A 23810-nucleotide genomic window follows, 5' to 3' on the forward strand; every position below is an offset into this window, starting at 1 on the left:
AATACTTCATTGGCTGTAAAGCGCTTTGAGATGTCTGGTGGTCGTGAAAGGCGCTATATAAATGCAAGCCTTTCTTCTTTGCCCCGACCTCTATTTCACTTGTGCATTTTGTTTCCCATTTCCCACATCAATCATTCTTGAGCCTGTTGGAGTGACTTTGCCAATTAGTACTGAGTTAGGTGCAGTTTTGTGCTATACAGCCGTGTCTCTGCAGAACTGGATTGAGATTCCTCCACAACAATTTTGCACAGAGTCATTACAGCGAGCAAGACAGAGGAGCTTTTCATCCCATAAGTCTTGTTTGAATTTGAAGCTCAGTCCAATATCTCGCCCACGGTAACACCCAGTTCCTGCATGAAAGACGTAATTAAAATCGGGAATGGTAGCACAGTCGTTATGTTGCTGGACTAGTAATTCAGAAACGTGAGTTCAAATTCTGCCATGGCAGTTAGGGAATTTAAATTCAGTTAATTAAATAAATCTGGAATTAAAAAGCAGGTATCAGTAATGGTGACCACGGAACTACTGAATTGTAAAAACCCACCTGGTTCACCAATGTCCTTTAGGGAAGGTAATTTGCCGTCCTTACCTGGCCTATATGTGACTCCAGGCCCACATCAATGTGGTTGACTCTTAACTGCCCTCTAAAACTGAGCTAGCAAGTCACTCAGTTGTAATAAACCGCTACGAAAAACAATAATAAGGATAAAACCAGATGGACCACCTGGCATTGACCTTGGCATCGGCTATGAACGCGATAATGGTACGCCCAGCCCAGTTGACCCTGCAAAGTTCTCCTCACGGACATCTGCAAAATTGGGAGAGCTGTCCCACAGACTTGTCAAGCAACAACCTGACATAGTCATACAGAGTCATACTTTTCAGCCAATGTCCCAGACTCCTCCATCACCATCCCTGGGCATGTCCTGTTCCATCGGGAGGACAGACTCACCAGAGGTGGCAGTCCAGTGATATATGGTTGGGAAGGAGTGGCCCTGGGGATCCTCAACATTGACTCCAGACCCCATGAAGTCTCATGGCTTCAGATCAAGCATGGGCAAGGAAACCTGCTGCTGATTACCACCTACCGCTCTCCCTCAGCTGATGAATCCATACCCCTCCATGTTGAACACCACTTGGAAAAAGCACTGAGAGTAGCAAGGGCACAGAATGTACTCTGGGTGGGAATTTCAATGTCCATCACCAAGAGTGGCTCGGTAGCACCACTACTGTCTGAGCTGGCCGAGTCCTGAAGGACATAGCTGCCAGACTGGGCCTGTGGCAAGTGGTGAGAGAATCAACACAAGGGAAAAACCTACTTGACCTCGTCCTCACCAATCTACCTGTTGCAGATGCATTTGTCCATGACAGCATAGGTGGCAGTTATGACCACGCAGTCCTTGTGGAGGCAAAGTCCCATCTTCACACTGAAGACACCCTCCATGGTGTGTGGCATGACCACAATGCTAAATGGTATTGATGCAGAACGGATCTAGCATCTCAAAACTGGGCATCCATGTGGGCCATCAGCAGCAGCAGAAGTATATTCCACCACAATCTGTAACCTCATGGCCCAGCATATCCCTCACTCTACCATTACCATCAAGCCAGGGGACCAACCCTGGTTCAATGAGGAGTGTAAAAGAGCATGCCAGGAGCAGCACCAGGCGTACTTAAAAATAAGGTGCCAACCTGGGGAAGCTGCAACACAGGACTACATGCATGCTAAACTGTGGAAGCAGCATGCTATAAACAGAGCTAAGCGACCCCATAACCAACAGATCAGATCAAAGCTCTGCAGATCTGCCACATCCAGTCATGAATGGTGATGGACAATTAAACAACTAATGGGAGGAGGAGGCTCCTACTGAGAAGCCAATGGGAATCAGTGGGAAATCTCGCCACTGGCTGGAGTCATACCTAGCATACCAGGGCGTGGCTGCAGGAGTTCCGCAGGGCGGTGTCCAAAACCCGACCATCTTCGCTGCTTCATCAATGACTTTCACTCCATCATAAGGTCAGAGGTGGGAATGTTTGCTGATGATTGCACAGTGTTCAGTGCTATTCAGAATTCCTCAGATAGTGAAGCAGTCCATGACCGCATGCAGCAAGATCTGGACGACATTCGCGCCACACAAGTGCCAGGCAATGACTATCTCCAACAAGAGAGAGTCTAACCACCGCCTCTTGACATTCAACAGCATTACCATCGCTGAATCCCCCCCACCATCGCCATTGACCAGAAACTTAACTGGACCAGCCACATAAATACTGTGGCAACAAGAGCAGGTCAGAACCTGTCTGTTCTGCAGCGAGTGTCTCACCTCCTGACTCCCCAAAGCCTTTCCACCATCTACAAGGCACAAGTTAAGAGTGTGATGGAATACGCTCCACTTGCCTGGATGAGTGCAGCTCCAACAACACTCAAGGAGCTCGACACCATCCAGGACAAAGCAGCCCACTTGATTGGCACCACATCCACCACCTTCAACATTCATTCCCTCCACCACCGGCGCACCGTGGCTGCTGTGTGTACCATCTAGAAGATGCACTGCAGCAACTCACCGAGGCTTCTTCGACAGCAACTCCCAAACCCCTGAACTGTACCACCTAGAAGGACAAGGGCAGCAGGCGCATGGGAGCACCATCATCTGCAAGTTCCCTTCCAAGTTACACATCATCCTGACTTGGAAATATATCGCTGTTCCTTCATTGTCGCTGGATCAAAATCCTGGAACTCCCTCCCTAACAGCACTGTGGGAGCACCTTCACCACACGGGCTGCAGCGGTTCAAGAAGGCGGCTCACCACCACCTTCTCAAGGGAAATTAGGGATGGGCAATAAATGCTGGCCTTGCCAGCGATGCCCACATTCCATGAATGAATAAAACAAAAGCCATGGGCATTCAAGGTATGAATATGGGCCCAGATAAGAAATTGCTTAAAAAATTAAGGAAAGAGTATTTGTGAGAGCTCTAACATTGGAGTGGAGGAGGTGCTGAGTGGAGCCCCACAAAGGTCAATGCTTTAATTCCTATTGGTTCTAATCTACATAAATGACCTGGTTACTGGAACAAAGTGGAAGATGCTGCAATATTCTGACAGTAGAGATAGAGGGTGCAGCATGAGATCAGTTATGCAACTGAGGGGACACGTGGCAAAACACTAAATGCAAATAATTACACAAAGCTCACAAAATGTGGGACATAAATATAATGCAATATAATACAGAGAGACTTACAAAGGGATCTGGCTGTACAACACACATCACTTTCAATGGTCCAGACAATGTAGCGAAGCAATTAAACAACAAGCTAATTGTAGGACACATCTATTATATATATAGCCAGAACAGTTAAGTATAGGTCTGCAGAAATTATGCCAAGGTTTTACAAAGCACTAGGGAATGGTAGTGTAGTAACTATGTTATTGGGCTAATAATCCAGAGGTCTGGCCTAATGATCCAGAGATATGAGTTCAAATCCCACCAGCTGGGGCGTTTAAATTCAGTTAATTAAATAAATCTGGAATAAAAAGCTAGTATCAGTATTGGTGACCATTGTCGTAAAAACCCATCTAGTTTATTAATGTCCTTTCTGGAAGGAAAAATGCTGTCCTTACCCGGTCTGGTCTGTATGTGACTCCAGCAATGTGGTTGACTCTTAACTGCCCTCTGCAATGGCCGATAAGCCACAGTTATATCAAACCACTACAACACACCACATGGGCTGCGGCGGCTCACCACCACCTTCTTGAGGGCAATTAGGAATGGGCAATAAATGCTGGCCTTGCCAGCGACATCCACATCCCGTGAATGTATAAAAAAAAAGTTAGACCAATCTTAAAATATTGTGTTCAATTTTACCACAAATTCCCCCCAAATTGTTTACATTGGAAAGGACAGCAAAACTGACCCCAAGTATAAAGGGGATGAAAGGAAAGGTTAGAAAAACATAAGTAAATAAAGAATGTGGTTAAAATAGCCCTCATCAAAGTATATTATGCATTAAATGGTACAGATAAGTCAAACCTAGATTATTACTGCAAAGTATGGAATGAAGTGGGACCAGGGCATATACTGGAAATTAGATAAAAAATCAATTCGAGCAGGTATCAGGAAAAATAACTTTTATACTTAGAGTGCTAAATATTTTGAATAATTTGGAAAGCAGGTTAATAGAGGGAAAAACATTTGGATTGTTCAGAAGGCTCTAAAAAATACAGGCGAGTTAATACATGGACTGATGAGCTTTGATCTGCCAAATATCTTTTTTCATCCTGACTTTTCTTATACTATGGGATAGATTTTCATCTTCACCGCCTGCGCAGAAACGTGCAGGATGAATGATGCAATAAGGACCTTTTTCTATAAAGAGCCTGCGATCTGCTGACCAGATATAGCCCAGGTGAAAATGAAAATCTACTCTTGTATCTCTGTTCTTACATCTTGACCTTGTCTCCTTCTCTCTCGGTCTCTTGTGCCTGTATTTGTTTCATGTCTCAGTCTTTCTTTGCTTTCTAATTCTATTGCACATTGCATCTTGTTAGTTTGTGTGTGTGTGTGTCTCTCTCTCTCCCTCTCTCTCTCTGTACCTCTTTGCTTTCCCTTTCTCCTGCCTGCTACTAGTGCTGTTCTGAAGCATACTTGGATTTATGTGAGATTCTTGTGGGGAGACTGACTATCTGATAGCAGCTTTTCTTGAGGAGAACCATCCAGCAGCTGCTCAGTACCTCTCCCAGATGGCAGGACCAGAAACTGAGAACTCGCTGCGTGGAGGCGCGGACAAGAGCCAACATGCTTTGTCACATCACCAACGTTTAAGTTTATTAATTATAAGCTCATAGGAACAAGAAACCGACTAACGACTTTACCTATAAAATCTCACAATGAATTTTCAACATGCTCGTAACTTTTTGCAGCACCGGCCATTCTGTCGAGTGAAATGACTGGGCAGAGTGCAATTTCTGGAAAAACAGCAGCGTTATTTCCAAATGAAGATGATCCTTTTCCATCCTGAACTAAGCAGGGTGCCAGTAATTATAGTTTAAACCAATATGAAATCAAGCTGCCTTTGAGCAAAGTTTGAGGCTTCAATTATTTTCGCTGCTCTCCTCAGACCAGATGCATCTGGTGACTGGAAGCAGACCAACGGTGATTTTTTTCTTATTGTACTGTATTTTGGGTCAGAAGTGTAACATCAAAACATTTTTATGAGTTAATTGGATCACAGTAATTCATCATTTAAAATACTTTGCAAGCATTAGAACGCCATATATTATTTTCCTTTTATAAACAAGATTTTCTGCTCCAATTCTGTGCCCTCCCCTCCCTCCTCTCCTGAAGGTGTTGACTTCCCCTTCACTAGGACAGTATGCAGATGGCGCTTGCATCTGTGCACACTCGGAGGCCGAACTCCAAACCATCGTTGACACCTTCACTGAAGCGTATGAGAGTCTGGGCCTTACATTAAACATCCGTAAGACAACGGTTCTCTACCAACCTTCCCCCGCCACACAGTTCTGCTCCCCGATTATCAAGATCCATGACGTGACCTTGGACAATGTGGACCACTTTCCATACCTTGGGAGCTTACTATTAGCAAGGGCAGACATCGATGACTGAAGTCCAACAGCGCCTTCAGTGTGCCAGTGCAGCCTTTGGTCGCCTAAGGAAGAGAGTGTTTATCGACCAGGATCTCAAACCAAGCTCATGGTCTACAGAGCAGTAGTGATACCCGCCCTCCTATATGCTTCAGAGACTGGACTATGTACAGTAGGCACCTCAAAGCACTGGAGAAGTAACACCAATGCTGTCTCCGCGAAATCCTGCAAATTCATTGGCAGGATAGGCGCACCAAAATCAGCGTTCTCTCTCAGGTCAACATCCCCAGCATCGAGATATTGACCAATGGACGGGCTACATTGTCCACATGCCCGATATTAGACTCCCGAAATAACACTGTACTCCGAGCTACGTCACGGCAAGCGAGTACCAGGAGAGCAGAGAAAATGTTTCAAGGACACCCTCATAGCTTTCTTAAAAAAATGTAACATCCCCATCGACTCTTGGGAATCCCTGGCCCAAGACCGCTCAAAGTGGAGGAGAATCATCCGAGAAGGCGCCGAACACTTCGAGTCTCTTCGTCGGGAGCACACAGAAGCCAAGTACAAACAACGGAAGGAGCGCACAACAAATCCAGTCCAAGTACATCCCTCCCCCAGCCAAAGTGCCTTACCCCAAACCAAGTGCATCCCTCCCCCAGCCAAAGTGTCTTATCCCAAACCAAGTGCATCCCTCCCCCAGCCAAAGTGTCTTACCCTAAACCAAGTACATCCCTCCCCCAGCCAAAGTGTCTTATCCCAAACCAAGTGCATCCCTCCCCCAGCCAAAGTGTCTCATCCCAAACCAAGTGCATCCCTCCCCCAGCCAAAGTGCCTTATCCCAAACCAAGTGCATCCCTCCCCCAGCCAAAGTGCCTTACCCTAAACCAAGTGCATCCCTCCCCCAGCCAAAGTGTCTTATCCCAAACCAAGTGCATCCCTCCCCCAGCCAAAGTGCCTTACCCCAAACCAAGTACATCCCTCCCCCAGCCAAAGTGTCTTATCCCAAACCAAGTACATCCCTCCCCCAGCCGAAGTGCCTTATCCCTGTGCAAGTGCACGACCTTATCCCCCGCGCCCCCCACCACCTCACCATAGATGGGGCATTGTGTATGGATTGTTAACAGGTTTATTGGGTATGAAGTGAATGGTGACAGTGTCATGGCTTCTGGATTTCATCCACCCCAACGGTGTCCCTTGTAGGGGATTGGAAGAACGTGATCCGTCTTCCCTGAGTTCCCTCTCTCCCCTCCGATCTCCCCACACCCGTGTCTCTCCCCGTCTCTCTTTCCCCCAGTCTCTCTCCCCCCAGTCTCTCTCTCTCTCTCCCTCCCCCCCAGCATCTTTTTCTCTCCCCCCCGCAGTCAATCTCTCTCTCTCTCTCTCTCCCCCCCCCAGCCTCTCTCTCTCTCCCTCTCTCCCAGTCTCTCTCTCTCCCCCAGTCTCTCTCTCTCTCTCTCCCCCAATCTCTCTCTCTTCCCCAATATCTCTCTCTCCCCCAGTCTCTCTCCCCCCCAGTCTCTCTCTCTCCCTCTCTCTCCCGCAGTTTCTCTCTCTCCATCCAGTCTCTCTCTCCCTCTCCTCCCCTCAGCCTCTCTCTCTCCCTTTCTCCCAATCTCCCTCTCTCCCCCAGTCTCTCCCCCCCCAGTTTCTCTCTCCCTCTCTCTCTCCCAGTCTCTCTCTCTCTCTCCACCCAGTCTCTCTCTCCCTTTCCGTCCCCCAGTCTCTCTCTCTCTTCCACCTCCCTCTCAGTCCCCCGACGTCGCTCTTGGCCGCATGGAATGAGAGCGGGGCCGCACTTCCGGTTCGGGCGGGAAGCATCGGTGGTGGAGCTTGACAGACGCATATGCAGAAAACACGCAGTACAAATAGTTACTCATCTGGAGTATTGTGTTCAGTTTGGGTCTCCTAATCTGAGGAAGGACGTTCCTGCTATTGAGGGAGTGCAGCGAAGGTTCACCAGACTGATTCCCGGGATGGCAGGACTGACATATGAGGAGAGACTGGATCGACTGGGCTTGTATTCACTGGAGTTTAGAAGGATGAGAGGGGATCTCATAGAAACATATAAAATTCTGACGGGACTGGACAGGTTAGATGCAGGAATGTTCCTGATGTTGGGGAAGTCCAGAACCAGGGAACATAGTCTAAGGATAAGGGGTAAGCCATTTAGGACTGCGATGAGGAGAAACTTCTTCACTCAGAGAGTTGTTAACCTGTGGAATTCCCTACCACAGAGAGTTGTTGATGCCAGTTCATTGGATATATTCAAGAGAGTGTTAGATATTGCCTTTACGGCTAAAGGGTTCAAGGGGTATGAAGAGAAAACAGGAAAGGGGTACTGAGGTGAATGATCAGCCATGATCTTATTGAATGGTGGTGCAGGCTCGAAGGGCCGAAGGCCTACTCCTGCACCTATTTTCTATGTTTCTATGTTTCTCCCTAAAGCATCCCTACAATGGCTAAGCCATTCCTTTCATATTGACCACCATTGCTGAAGGTATGTCTCACCATTCAACTCACTAAGCCACTTCAAAAGTTGCAGACTAAATTGGCCAAAACCGGAATGTGATGAAAATAACTATTTTTATCTGTGACATCACAGTAACTGAAGCTTTACACAAACAGTTATTAAAACACCCAAGTGCTTACTCTTGTGCATGCACTTGTGTTTCATCTTTCTTTTACGCGTGCTTCTATGAGGTGTTATCCCTGTGGCTTCAGCAGAGGTAGAGGCAGCCTGCTCACTTCCCTGCTGTGACAGCAGAGACACTGTTGGTGGACGTCCTCTGGGTTTTTGGAGCCTGTGATGGTCCTGACAACGTCTGCTCCTCCTGCGACTCTGCACTGTCCCAGGAGGCTGTGACTGAGGGGGTGCAACGGGGGAGAAGTGAGTGAGTTTTGAGTGGAGCCCCCACTATCATGTTCCCTCTCAACATCATCATCATCATCATCATAGGCAGTCCCTCAAAATCAAAGAATTGCTTCCACTTTAAAAGTGAGTTCTCAGGTGACTGTACAGTCCAGTACTGGAATTACAGTCTCTGTAACAGGTGGGGCAGACAGTCATTCAAGGAATGGGTGGGGAGCCTGGTTTGTCGCACGCTCCTTCCGCTGCCTGCGTTTGGTTTCTGCATGCTCTCGGCGATGAGATTCGAGGTGCTCAGGGTCCTCTGGGATGCTCTTCCTCCATGTTGGGCGGTCTTGGGCCGGGGATTCCCAGGTGCCGGTGGGGATGTTGCACTTTATCAAGGAGGCTTTGAGGGTCACTTGAAACGTTTCCTCTGCCCACCTGGGGCTCGCTTGCTGTGTAGGAGTTCCAAGTAGAGCGCTTGCTTTGGGAGTCTCACGTTGGGCATGCGGATGATGTGGCCCACCCAACGGAGCTGGTCGAGTGTGGTCAGTGCTTCGATGCTGGGGATATTGGCCTGATCGAAGACACTGATGTTGTTGTGTCTATCCTCCCAGTGGATTTGCAGGATCTTGCAGAGACAGCGCTGGTGGTACTTCTCCAGTGCTTTAAGGTATACGGTCTCTGAGCCATATAGGAGGGCGGGCATCACTACTGCCCTGTAGACCATAAGCTTGGTGCCAGATTTGAGGTCCTGGTCTTAGAACACTCTCTTTCTCGACCGAAGGCTGCACTGGCACACTGAAGGTGCTGTTGGACTTAGTCATCGATGACTGCCCTTGCTGATAGTAGGCTCCCGAGGTATGGAAAATTGTCGACATTGTCCAAGGCCACGCCGCTGATTTTGATGACCAGGGGGAAGTGCTGTGTGGCGGGGTCAAGTTGGTGGAGGACCTTTGTCTTATGGATGTTTAGTGTGAGGCCCATGCTTTCATACGCTTTGGTGAAGATGTTGACAATGGCTTGGAGTTCGGCCTCTGAATGTGCGCAGCCGCGAGCGTCGTCTGCGTACTGTATTTCGATGGCAGAGGATGGGACGATCTTGGATCTAGCCTGGAGCCGACGAAGGTTGAACAGGTTCCACTTGGCTCTACAGTTTAGTTCCACTCCTGCGGGGAGCTTGTTGAGAGTGAGATGGAGCATTGCAGCCAGGAAGATCAAGAAGGGCATTGGCACCAACCTGACGACCCTCGATGACTCCGAGATGCAGAGTGTCCACAGTGCCTGGTCTGCCCTCAAGACCACCATAACCAGTGCCTGTGAAGAGACGCTCAGTCATTCAACCAGGAAACACCAAGACGGGTTTGACGAGGATGACCAGGAGTTCCAGGAGCTAATAAACCGCAAGCGCAAGGCATTTCTAAACTTAAAGCAGCAGCCTAATTCGGGAGCAGCAAAGCAGCTTTACAGGTGGCCTGAAGGCCGAGGTCCAACAAAAAACCCGCGATCTAAAGAATAGATGGTGGGTGGAGAAAGCACAGGAGAGCCAGCAGCTGGCCAACAGCCATGACATGTAAGGATTCTTCATCACGGTTAAGTCCACCTATGGCTCAAGCACCCAAGGCCTCACCCCACTGCTGGCCAAGAACGGGGAGACACTCATTAAGGATCTCCTTAACCAAGACTCTGCCTTCGACACAAGTATCCTCGACTCCATCTTGCAGCATGCTATCCGCCACCATCTCAGCAAAACCCCAGCCCTGCACGAGGTAGAAAATGCCATCCGTTAGCTGAAGAACAAGGCATCAGGAATAGATGGAATTCCCGCTGAGGCACTAACATATGGCGGAGAAGCACTATTGGCACGAATGCATGACTTCATCTCTCTTATCTGGAAGGAGGAGAGCATGCTAGGAGATCTCAGAGTTGCTGTAATCGTGACCATCTTCAAAAAAGGGGACAAGCCCTCTCAACATCATCCCTCTCATGGGCTGCACTTCCATGCTAACAAGCAGCTGGAGAGCATCTTGCTGCACAGCAGTGGGGCCATGAGAACCCAAGCCTACATTGACATCCCTCATAGAGAGGAGGTCTATGAGCCTCTGCCAACTATTCTCCATAGATAGCCTCTGTTCCTGAGAGTGGCACATTAGCTGCTCTATCAGGTGGCCATTCTTTCCATAGCAGAGCCCACAGTCGCCATCGGCAGTGACATAATAGTGCTAATGTTAGAGATGGACTCCTCTGTTCTCTGCACATTTGCAAAACCTGTCAAAGCCCCCTGCACGTTTTGCTACCCCTCCAGGATCGCCCTCTTTCTGGATGGACTCCAAGACTCAGCATCTGCATGCAGCTGAGCAGAGCTGGGAGCATCCTGTGCTCTCCGGCGAGGAGTCTCCACTACTGTCTCTGTCTCCACCATCTCCTCTTACTCACTTGTGAGTTGTGAGACACCAAGTGACAAACTACTCTATCTCACGTGGGACCCACCGAGATGTGCATATCAGCCGCTGGTGCTGGGTGCACTTATGTCTGATGCTGGTGCACCCTCAGAGGCTGGAGGCTCCTCTGAGAGTCGTCTTCCTTTTCTTCCTGGACAGTGGTGGTGGGGGTGGCGGGGTGAGGGGGGTGGGGCGGTGGTTCTTGATGGACCTATGGGACAGTAAAGAGATGAATTAGAAATGTCATATCATGAATGGGTAACAATTCCCTTACGCACATGAACATTCACTGGCTGCTGACATATGTCCCCATATGAATGACTGCTGTCTGCCATGTGGCTTTTTGAGATGTAATTATGTCACCAAGTTGCTGAGATGTCCCTCTCTCTCCATCTCCCACCTCCAGCTGCTCTGTGACTCCTGATACTTCCGGGGCGGCCGCCTCTGCTGCAATTAAGATGGCCAATAATAGAGGGCTACCTCCGGTTTGCTCCCTCTCCCTCTTATCATGGGCTCCCTTCTCTTGCAAGGAAGGAAAGAAGAGAAGGTTTGAGTGAGAGTGATGGAATGAGTGTAAGGAATGGATGGGTTCCATCTTTAGAGGGTGACTATGATGGAGTGGGGGGCCAATGACAAATGGCCTCCTTGAGTGTTGTTAGTTGGTATGATTGAATTAGGATGAGGGTGAGTATGAAGGTTGTTAGTCAGATGGGGATGTGATAATGTAGATAGAGAGAAATGGATGGGTGGAGTGCAAGGTATGTTGGTGTGAGTAAGGATGTGCAGGAGTAGGCTTCGGAAGGCAGAGTGATGGGGATGTGATGAAAGGCACAGCAGGATGAAGTTGAGTGTGGCTTTGCAATCACCTTTCCTGCTCTCATCAGACCACTGAAGCATTTCCAGCACTGCAGCCATGTCCTCCCGATAACATCCCTCCTATACTATCTCCAGCCACGCTTGTTGGGGAGATCTCTTCCGCCCATTGGAAGGGAAGAAGATCTCCCTGTGTGCTCTTACCCCCTCCACAAGCACATGGCAGGAGTCATCAAAGCTTTGCAACACTCAAAAGCTCCAATGCCGTGCCCGCACAATCCAAGATCAACCTTCAAATGCAATGTGGCCATGGCTCCTTTAAATATCCCGGCTGAAAATGTGTCATTGATGATGTCATCAGACCCGCACCAATAGGGCCGGGTGACGCACAGGATTGCCTTAATAGGTGGCACTCTGAGGCGTGTAATGAAATTAGGAATGGGGTCACAACCTGCCACGCCGCTGCCCACACCCGACCCATCCAGGTACAGAAAAATCCGGCCATCACAGCTGAACCCGTTCCAGTCCCACCCCGCCATTCCACACGTGCACTTCTAGTTGCGGGGGTGGTCACTGCGCAGTGAAGCGTCGGTCTAGATTATTTGTGTTTCGGCTTGAATCCAGGAGCATCATAACTCCCAGATGACAGTGCTACCAACTGAGCCAAGGTGACAATTAGTTGAGTGAAGGACAGTGTAGAACGCAGTCTATAACACTCTTTTACAGAGACATGCCAAGAAAGCACGGCAGTGAACTCATTAAAATAGCAGCAGAGATGTCAGCAGCTGGAGTGCAACTGGTTCCCGAGTTGGGTAAAGACAGGTCTGAATGTTAGTACACTATTCAGGGGAGAGAAAGAGTGTCATGGGCGAGAGAAATAAATTCTGTTTGTATGAGTGTCATGAAAACATTTCACGTGCTGCAAAAAAGCAAATTAAATTCAGTGGCCAAGGATCCTGCAGTGGTCATTATTGTCGATAAGGATTTGTCGCTGTCACTACCTTTTCTCTTCAGGGTTAAATAAATATATTTTGATGAGTCTTCATGTTGGTGAAGGCGAGTGGGAGCACTGTTGTGAGATGGAATAATTTCCCACTTTCTTTGGGCAGTGTCAGTAGTAATGATTCCCAGGTCAGGCACAGCACGGATGGTGCAGAGTACTGCATGCTTTAAGCACATCTCAGGAGACTAACCTGCATTACCTCCATGAGGGATCTTTTATTTCCCATGGGCACAGCAACGACACAAGGTACAATAAGTGGCAGGATTGTCATTTATATCAGCTATTTTTCCCCTCTTCCTAGACTTCTCGCTTTTTAACGTGGCATATTTCTCCTCCTCCTCCCCTGTAGCCGTTGGGGGTAAAATTCAACCTTGAAAGGGATGCAAAATGGGCGGTAGCAGATTGGTCGCCCGTTATATTCCCCACCTGATTGTCCTTTTCATAGGGGCAAATAAGGGGCAGCTGATTGGCTCCTGCCCATTCCCCGTTCCCGCCAAAGCCGAATATTACAACCCCCCCCCACTCCGACGATTCCTTTTTGGGATACAGTTCCACAGAGATCAGTGCCCATTCTTCGTAAGTGTGCTTGGACAATCAGTGCTGACAGGCTATCCCTTCCCTGAGCCAGAGGTGCTGAGGCAACTTGTAATGCCTCTGCAGCCCCTCCAACGGAGATCGGCTAACTGGGAGATTGAATCTGAGATATTCCTGATCTGTCTTGTGCCCCTGGAGATGGTGCACACGGTGTCTACTGGTACGCTGAAGGCCTTCTGTTACAGGTGGGCACCGGAGGGACTGGAGTGCATCATTACAACATGGAACAGAATTTTAATTTGATTTGTTAAGGTTCCCTGTAACGTTTATTTGTTCATTTGCGGGTTCTCGTCATTATGCTCCTTTACCAAAGGGGGCACTTGGCTTAAAGTTGTCATTTAAAAGCCTGGTCTGTGTGAATCAGCGACTCACTACCTTAACGAGCCGAGCTGCTAAACTGTGTTGGAAGCCGATATTGTCAGCAATCATGTGCCAGCTCTATTTCAGAAATTATTCCATTACAGGAATTGACTAAATGAAATGGAGAAACCTGTGCTCCACCAGTTATAACAACAGAGTTGCCCCAGTTGAAATAACTTTCATCTTGAACATAATTATCCTGAGAGTGCTCCTGAACTATGCAGCCTGACATTGCTCGCTGGTTGACCTTCCACAATGCACTGCTCTCATGCATCTGCACTCAAAGGCCATGCATCCCTTCCTTCCAAAGGCCATGCACTCCCTTCCTTCCAAAGGCCATGCACTCCCTTCCTTCCAAAGGCCATGCACTCCTTTCCTTCCAAAGGCAACCTTGAAGAAACTCAACTTGACGATAGTTAACGGTGAAGGCCAAAGAGTGCGTCATAATGTTTAAAAGTGGTAATAGTCTAACAGCTTAATAGACCCATTCTAGCACATGTTTTTGAAACTGCACAAATTTATTGTTGCTTACAAAAATCAAGCTGGCCAACTTGCAGCATGGGAATGTGTCGGGCAAGATGTATAACTGCTTTAGCACACAGTGAGGTCACCTTGATTTTGCATGAATGATGGTGTGGAACACAAACCAGCACATGACCCTGTGGCAACCCGGTACAGCAGTTACATCATACTGTGATTTCTAAAAAGAAATTAATACCCGGGCAAGCAGGCAGTGCCTTTATTTGACAGGATGTCAGTCCCTGGAGCCAATCTGGTTACATGAGAAACAGTCAAATGACAAGTTCTACTATATATCACCTCAGGGAAACACAATGGTAGCTTTACTGAGTTTCTGGCCTCATAAATTTTCTTTCTAAAAAGCTTTACTTCCCCGAAGGTACTTCAAATAAATCCTATATTAACTCTTCAACTTACCAAGGTTCAGGTTGCAGCCAAATGTAGACAATTTCCACACAGGGAAAGCTGCAACACACTGTTTACAAATAGTTATGAAAGATAATGATTTTGTTATTCATTATTAATATCTACGCTTGAGTTTATATGACATGAATTGTATTTATATGAGATAATTGAATCCTGGGAGGATTCCACAAACTGAACAACAAAGAGCATACGTTTCAGCGTCTGTACCTTTTCACGCGGAGAGACAACTGATGAAAGTCTTTCATGTGGGCGCCAGAGAAAGACAGTACAGAGAATAAACACTCGGTAGGAGGCAGGCAGTAAGCTATAAAGCAGTAATTCAGTCAAGTGGTTCTGAAGGTGTGATACCTCAAGGTCTTTATTCTGTGGTTTGCCTCATCAGCAAAACAAGAGATTAAATTAGGTATTTGGGTTCTCCTGTAAATGTTTGTTATTTATTATAATATATGGCGTATTCCTCCACAATGTTATCCCCTCCCCCACCTCTGCCTCGTGCTGATGCACGATCCCATGGGTACCAGCTCTCTGGTATCTCACACAAGTAGCTAAACTTCTCTGTGAGCCTAGACAGTGAATATCAGCAGCTTACGTGAGTGTTGGGGGTTGGTGTTACAGCCATGTCTGATTCTGCCCCCTTTCATAGACACAATCTAGTATGCATTTTTATGGAGTACAAAAGTATTGTTTTAAAAAAAAATTCTAACAGGATTCTGTCAAGGTATATAACTCCTTTAACATTCAGTGATGTCACTTTTATGCACAGGTTGCTGTTAGTATTGAGAATTCTTTCTGATTTTTAACCTGTCTGGTCTGCGGACACTAGGCTCAACAGCAGTTGTGATTGCTGCAGTTATACACCACCTTCCTCTCTCCAATCATTTAATAAGAAAGACTCACATTTATATAACACCTCATGTAATATCTCATAGAAAAATCTCAATTAGTTGAAGCATAATGACAGTTGTTACATAGGCAAATGTAACGGCTGTTTTCTACACAATCAGATTTCACAAACATCAATGAGATGAATGACCAGTTAGCCTGTTTGCGGTGACATTGGTTGAGGCAGTGGAGACTGACCTAGGTTCATTAACATCCGATTGTACCACCACCCATGAGCTCGGTTAAACATCTCATCCGAAGGCCAGCTACTTTGGCATTGTAATATGAGGCCAAGTCATGGAATGGGACTTAAGCCTTCAACATTCTGACTCAGAAGTTGACTCCTCCATCACCATCCCTGGGTATGTCCTGTCCCACCGGCAGGACAGACTCCCCCAGAGGTGGTGGCACAGGGGTATACAGTTGAGAGGGAGTGGCCCTGGGAGTCCTCAACATTGATTCCGGGCCCCATGAATTCTTATGGCTTCAGGTCAAGCATGGGCAAGGAAACCTCCTGCCCATGCTGCCTTCCCTCAGCTGATGAATCAGTACTCCTCCACGTTGAACAGTATTTGGAAGAAGCACTGAGGGTAGCAAGGGCACCGAATGCACTTCAATCACCATCACCAAGAGTGGTTCTTTAGCACCAGTACTAACTGAGTTGGCCGAGTTCTGAAGGATATAGCTGCCAGACTGGGCCTGGGCCAGGTGGTGAGAGAAGCAACACGAGGGAAAAACTTGGCTGTCATGCTGAAGACTTGTGCTCCAGAAATAGCTGCACCTCTAGCCAAGTTGTTCCAGTACAGCTACAACACTGACATTTACCCAGCAATGTGGAAAACTGCTCAGGCATGTCCTGTCCACAAAAAACAGGAATATCCAATCTGACTAATTACTGCTTCATCAGTCTACTCTCAATCATCAGCAAAGTGATGGAAGGTGTCGTCGACAGTGCTATCAAGCAGCACTTACTCAGCAATAACCTGCTCACCGATGCTCAGTTTGAGTTCCACCAGGATCACTCGGCTCCAGACCTCATTACAGCCTTGGTCCAAACATGGACAAAACAGCTGAATTCCAGAGGTGAGGTGAGAGTGACTGCCCTTGACATCAAGACAGCATTTTACCGAGTGTGACATTAAGGAGTCCTAGTAAAATTGAAGTCAATGGGAATCAGGGGAACCAAAACCTTTCCACCATCTACAAGGCACAAGTCAGGAGTGTGATGGAATACTCGCCACTGGCCTGGATGAGTGCAGCTCCAACAACAAGAAGCTCAACACCATCCAGGACAAAGCAACTCATTTGATTGGCACCCCATCCACCACCTTAAACATTCATTCCCTCCACCACCAGCGCACCGTGGCTGCAGTATGTACTATCTACAAGATGCACTGCAGCAACTCGCCAAGACTTCTTCGGCAGCACCTCCCAAACCCGCAACCTCAACCTTTATCACCTAGAAAGACAAGGGCAGCAGGTGCAGGGGAACACCATCATCTGCAAGTTCCCCACCAAGTTATACTCCATCCTGACTTGGAAATATATCGTCGTTTCTTCATCGTCACTGGGTCAAATGCCTGGAACTCCCTCCCTAACAGTACTGTGGGAGTATCTTCACTACCTGGACTGCAACGGTTCAAGAAGGTGGCTCACCACCACCTTCTCAAGGGCAATTAGGGATGGGCAATAAATGCTGGCCTTTCCAGTGACGTCATGAACTAATACAAAAAGTGAAACTGTTACCAACTGATTGCAGGTAAGCAATCTGGACTGAACCAATTCTGTGGTTCTGTGCCATAATGCGTAGAATATATACTCTGAAAAATTTGTTTACCTGTTTTATGAGGGATGTGTTGAATGTAGGAGTGGCAATGTGAGTAAGTAAAGGAACTATAAACATGGCAGATACATGCGCCTAGAATTTCCATGGGCGTTTTCTCTATTTCCTGCTGTAACTTTGGGGGAAGATCATCATAAGCCCCAGACAAATGGCCGTTTCTGCCGTTCTCCTGGATTTCACTGAAGTTATGGTGGGAGTTTGGGAGAATCCCTGTGGAAATTCCACCCGATAAGCTCTAAAATATGTAGCATCACATTACATCCTGTGACTTCTCACATCCTCCATTCAAAGAGCAGGGCTCAGTTTGGTTCTCAGTCCCTCTCCATCCTGTTGCCTTGGCCCCTATCAGTTTCCTTTCAGTGGTGAAAGGGTTGGCAGGCACATACATGGCTTCTTGGCTACCAAGTGGGACCAAGAAGCAACACATGGTAAATTACAGTTAAAAAGGGGCTAGAAAGTTTCATCAAGATTTTACTGTAGCTGTATTTTCAAATATTGCTTTTTTCTCTTATTTTTTTGGAATATAAATAGAACAGCAAATTCTTAACTAGTATGCTAACTCAATCTCCATTAATCTGTGTCTTTCATTTGATCTTGGTTGGGCTGGTCTGGGACAGAAGTTAGAAAAGTTTCCAGTATCAGGCTCATTCCACTGAAATGCATCCCTAATCAGTGAATTGAACAATATTTACAAAAAGCTCAGTTATTCTTTCCAATCTGGCTTCAAAAAAAATCGGGATATGATGTCGCTGGCAAGGCCAGTATGTATTACCGATCTCCAGAAAGCCGTTTGATGCAACAGAGCGGCTTGCTGGGCCACTGCAGTGGGCACTTAAAAGTTAACCATGTTAGTGTGGGACTGGAGTCACATGTAGGCCAGACTGGGTAAGGACAGCAGGTTTCTTTCCCAGACCAAGGTCAAATGATGGAAGAGGCAAAATGTAGAAGCAATAGGGATCTAACTGTGGATATCAAGGACATAAATCAAAATGGGATAGAAAAAAACAAGGGGTTTCTACTGTTTGATTCGAATTCCCCCAGCTATCTTTGTGTTTGACAAGTTCACCAGTATGTGTGGCACAAAGTTAGATAGTGCGATACCGGATTCATCACGCTAAGTTCCAGATTTTAATTTGCTGTGACGAGACTAGTCCCAGACGAGCCCACCCAAGGCCAAATGAAAGGCGCACATGAAAGAAAATTGAGTTAGAATACCAGTTAAGAATTATTGCTCAAAATTATGATTTCATATCCTGAAGGCTTTTTAATCTTCAACATACGTCAGTGTCTATCAAAAATATGAAAATTGGACAAAAATAGTAACCAGTAATGAAATGGTTAAGAAACCACTTTGAGCCATCAAGAGTGAATTTCATCGTTAAGGAAACACGCAGAATAGTCTGTGAATGTTGCAACCATTAAGAAAGGGTGGGTAGTGGATCATACAGCATTGCCTTCAGTTTTGTAATTCTTGCTCTTGGCACCTTCCCCCAGCTAATTGTTTGACACACCCTCTTATTGCTTTTTTGTATTAGCGTATTTATAGTTAAGGACAGATGCGTGCAGACAGTACATTCCTGTTCAGTGAATAACCCGCGTCGAGGAGGCTGAGGTCCACTCGGTGGGCATATAGTCACATCGTCTTATTCAATGATTTGGAATGAACTGGGAAATAGTTTCCATTGCAATTTTGTTGCTTAGCTCAAGTTTTTTTTGTAAGTTTAATTGGTTTCAGACAGTCATTGCTTGTGACTTGCAGCAACTTGGTTCGTTGTTGAAATAGTGGAGATTTTGCGATGTTATCCAAAACAGGCCAAGTCATTTAAAAATACAGACCTCAACAACACATGATTCACTTAACCAGATTGCACTGAGAAACATATTCAACAACAACAATCACTTTTATTTATATAGCGCCTTTAATGTAGTAAAACGTCCCAAGGTGCTTCACAGCAGTGTTATAAGACAAAATAGATAAATTTGAAACCAAGCCAAATAAGAAGAAATTACGGCAGATGATCAAAATTGGTCAAATATGTAGGTTTTAAGGAGCGTCTTAAAGGAGGAAAGAGAGGTAGAGAGATGGAGAGATTCAAGGAGGGAGTACCAGAGCTTAGGGACCAGGCAGCTGAGAGCACGGCCACCGATGGTTGAGCGATTATAATCAGGGATGCTCAAGAGGGATTATATTCAGGATATAAATATAAACAGCAATGATTGTAATGGGTGCTGATACAAATTGAATATGAATTTTCAATTTGTATTTAGTTAAGAAAAAAATTCACTTATCCAATGTTTAGTTAAGTGGAGTTGAATGTCTTTACAATTGAGTTAGTATAGACAAAGCGAGCTGGAAGCAAATACCAATAGGAGATGCCATCCTCTGCAGGTTGCTGGCAAGAAACCAACATACCAGCTATACATCAACATACCAGCCTGTGCTATTCATAAACCAACATGCCAATCATACAGAAGTGTACTAGCCATGTATTTATTGCTATGGCTACATATGTGTTTGGGCCTTGTGTGATCCAAATGGCTAGGCAAAGATGATAATGTGCATATATACTGCAAGGAAGGAGGAAACTGGGATGTAATTATAAGTAAATGGAATTAATAACAGGTGAGTGATGTATACAATTTATAGAGGTCAAAATTGATCAACTTACCACCCAGTGCCGCCGACTGCTGCCGACATTCCTCTGCAAGATCCACCCAGTGCCCCTTTCGACGTGGCCTGGAGCGGGCAGGAGGGGAGAGCGGACGGCCGAGTGGCGCAACTGAGCTCCCGCCCGCCGAGCTCCCAGATTCATGCATAGAAACATAGAAACATAGAAAATAGGTGCAGGAGTAGGCCATTCGGCCCTTCGAGCCTGCACCACCATTCAATGAGTTCATGGCTGAACATACAACTTCAGTACCCCATTCCTGCTTTCTCGCCATACCCCTTGATCCCCCTAGTAGTAAGGACTTCATCTAACTCCTTTTTGAATATATTTAGTGAATTGGCCTCAACAACTTTCTGTGGTAGAGAATTCCACAGGTTCACCACTCTCTGGGTGAAGAAACTCCTCCTCATCTCGGTCCTAAATGGCTTACCCTTTATCCTTAGACTGTGTCCCCTGGTTCTGGGCTTCCCCAACATTGGGAACATTCTTCCTGCATCTAACCTGTCTAAACCCCGTCAGAATTTTAAACGTTTCTATGAGGTCCCCTCTCATTCTTCTGAACTCCAGTGAATACAAGCCCAGTTGATCCAGTCTTTCTTGATAGGTCAGTCCCGCCATAGAAACATAGAAACATAGAAAATAGGTGCAGGAGTAGGCCATTCGGCCCCTCTAGCCTGCACCGCCATTCAATGAGTTCATGGCTGAACATGCAACTTCAGTACCCCATTCCTGCTTTCTCACCATACCCCTTGATTCCCCTAGTAGTAAGGACTTCATCTAACTCCAGGCGGGAGTCGGCGCCCGAATGGGGGTGTGCCGCTGGCTGGAGGCTGGTCTGTCCCCGACTGTGAGTCGGAAGATCCTGAAAAAAAAGGTTAGTGAACATTTTTTATTTATTTTTTTCCCACAGCGACTTACCTGGATGGGGTCCCCTGAAGGTCTTCCGATAGTTTTTAACAATGTTTTCCTGATGATTTTTATCTTCAGCTCTTCGACCCTCCGTGGGCCCGACTCCATCCTCGGCGGCACTTGGGCGGCAAGCGCCTCTGCCGCCGAGAACGAGACCTCCCGCCCGCTGCCGCCCAGATTGGCGGCCTACGTTGTCCATTTGCTGCCCTCCGACTTCTGAGGGACCTCGGCGATGAAAACCCCGCCCAAAGTACGTCCGGTACCTCGGCGGCCATCAGCGCCACTTTGGGCGGCACTGAGACCAAATTCGGCCCCAGAGTCTAATTAGTGTTACGCCATCTGTGTTTATGTAATTATTTCAACCTAAATTAAGAACTGAGGACTTGAGTAAAATTTATATATAAATATAAATAAGAGGACTCTTCTCAGTGATTTAGAAGGCAAGAAACTTCGTCTGGAATACCACTTTGGACCATTTCCACCACCACCTATCAGAGTGGCACTAGCAACGGAGAAGGCTTGATTTGTCCGACCTTTATTCCAGGGTTTGCACTGCATGGCTCAGGGAACACTCAAAATATATTCTGGTTCAAATTGGGGTTGGGTGTAGATTAACAAAGTGGCAGCTAATAAAGAATTCATGAATCTTCTAACTGCACTCAATTTGTCCTTCACAGGGCCTGGTAAGTGGGGATCTCATTAATATTTAAGACACTGTGTTGCGTGCAGGGCTGGAAAGGGAACCGCCCCTTAAAGTCAGCTTTTTTAAACAATTGTATTCAAAAGCATTTAAGAACAAATCTAAGAAAATCAAACCAACATCATGATCAGTGAGGAACATCTTGGATTCAGGGACTTGTGTGACTTTGCTAAAAAAAATATTGCTGCTGATGTTGAAATATGGGGAACTCTGAAGAGCAGCACTGAGTGCACCCCGATAGTATAGCTGGTGTCAGGGTGCAGTAGATGTGTGGCTCTGTGCTTGCAATGGTGCTGATGATGAGTTCCCAATATCATGTTTGGCAGCGGGGGAGGTGCTGAGGGAAGGGAGGGGCTGCACAGCAGATTTGACCCTGCTCTTCAGGTGTGAGCCGAGACAGTGTTGGAAAGCTGTTAGGCAATAAAGGGGTTTCACAGCCGAGTCTGATCAAGCTCTCACCCGACACACACTCATGTGATCACTCCTGGCTGTCTAGAGACTTACAGGGCAGGATAAAGAAAAAAAGGGAAGCGTATGTCATGTACCGACGGCTTAATACTGTAGAATCTCTGGAGGAATATAAAAAGTTCAGAGGTAAAATTAAAAAGGATATTAGGAATGCTAAGAGAGAGCATGAAAAATTCTTGGCAAGTAAAATTAAGGAAAACCCAAAGATGTTCTATAAATATATTAAGAGTAAGAGGATAACTAAAGAAAGGGCAGGGCCTATTAGAGGCTATGAGGGTAATCTTTGTGTGGAGGCGGAAGATGTTGGTATGGTTCTTAATGAATACTTTGCATCTGTTTTCACGAAGGAAAGGGGCAATGCAGATACTGCTATCGAGGAGGAGTGTGAAATTCTGGATGAAATAAACATAGCGAGAGAGGAGGTATTAAGGGGTTTAGCAGCTTTCAAAGTGCAAAAGTCCCCAGGCCTGGATGAAATGCATTCCAGGCTGTTGAGCGAAGCAAAAGAGGAAATAGCAGAGGCCTTGACCATCATTTTCCAGTCCTCTTTGGATTTAGGCATGGTGCCGGAGGACTGGAGGACTGTTAATGTGGTATCCTTGTTTAAGAAGGGAGAAAGGGATAAGCTGAGTAATTACAGGCCTGTCAGCCTAACCTCAGTGGTGGGAAAATTGTTGGAAAAAATCCTGAAGGACAGGATAAATCTACATTTAGAAAGGCAAGGATTAATCAGGGACAGTCAGCATGGATTTGTTAAGGGAAGATCGTGTTTGACTAACCTGATTGAATTTTTCAAGGAGGTAACCAGGAGGGTCGATGAGGGTAGTACGTACGATGTAGTGTATATTGACTTTAGCAAAGCTTTTGATAAGGTCCCACATGGCAGACTAGTCACAAAGGTAAAAGCCCATGGGATCCAGGGTAAAGTGGCAAGTTGGATCCAAAATTGGCTTAGAGCTAGGAAGCAAAGGGTAATGGTTGATGGATGTTTTTGTGACTGGAAGGATGGTTCCAGTGGGGTTCCACAGGGCTCAGTACTGGGTCCCTTGCTTTTTGTGGTATACATCAATGATCTAGATTTGAATATAGGGGGTATGATTATGAAGAGGAAAGTCATGGACTGCAGGAGGATAACAATCTACTGGTCAGGTGGGCAGAGCAGTGGCAAATGGAATTTAATTCGGAGAAGTGTGAGGTAATGCACTTGGGGAGGGCTAATAAGGAAAGGGTATACACATTAAACGATAGGCCAGTTAGAAGTGTAGATGAACAAAGGAACCTTGGAATGCTTATCCACAGACCCCTGAAAGTAGCAGGCCAGGTGGATAAGGTGGTTAAGAAGGCATACGGAATGCTTGCCTTTATTGGCTGAGGCATAGAATACAAAAGCAGGGGGGTTATGCTTAAATTGTATAATACTCTGGTTAGGCTACAGCCGGAATCTGCGTACAGTTTTGGTCGCTGTATTATAGGAAGGACGTGATTACACTGGAGAGGGTGCAGAGGAGATTTACGAGGATGCTGCCTGGAATGGAGAATCTTAGCTATGAGGACAGATTGGATAGGCTGGGTTTGTTCTCATTGGAACAGAGGATGTTGAGAGGAGACCTCATTGAGGTGTATAAAATTTTGAGGGGCCTGGATATAGTGGATAGCAAGGGCCTATTTCCCTTGGTGGAGGGGTCAATCACGAGGGGCCATAGTTTTAAAGTGGTTGGTGGAAGGCTCAGAG

Source organism: Pristiophorus japonicus, chromosome 21, assembly GCF_044704955.1.
Source record: "Pristiophorus japonicus isolate sPriJap1 chromosome 21, sPriJap1.hap1, whole genome shotgun sequence".
Taxonomy (NCBI): domain Eukaryota; kingdom Metazoa; phylum Chordata; class Chondrichthyes; family Pristiophoridae; genus Pristiophorus; species Pristiophorus japonicus.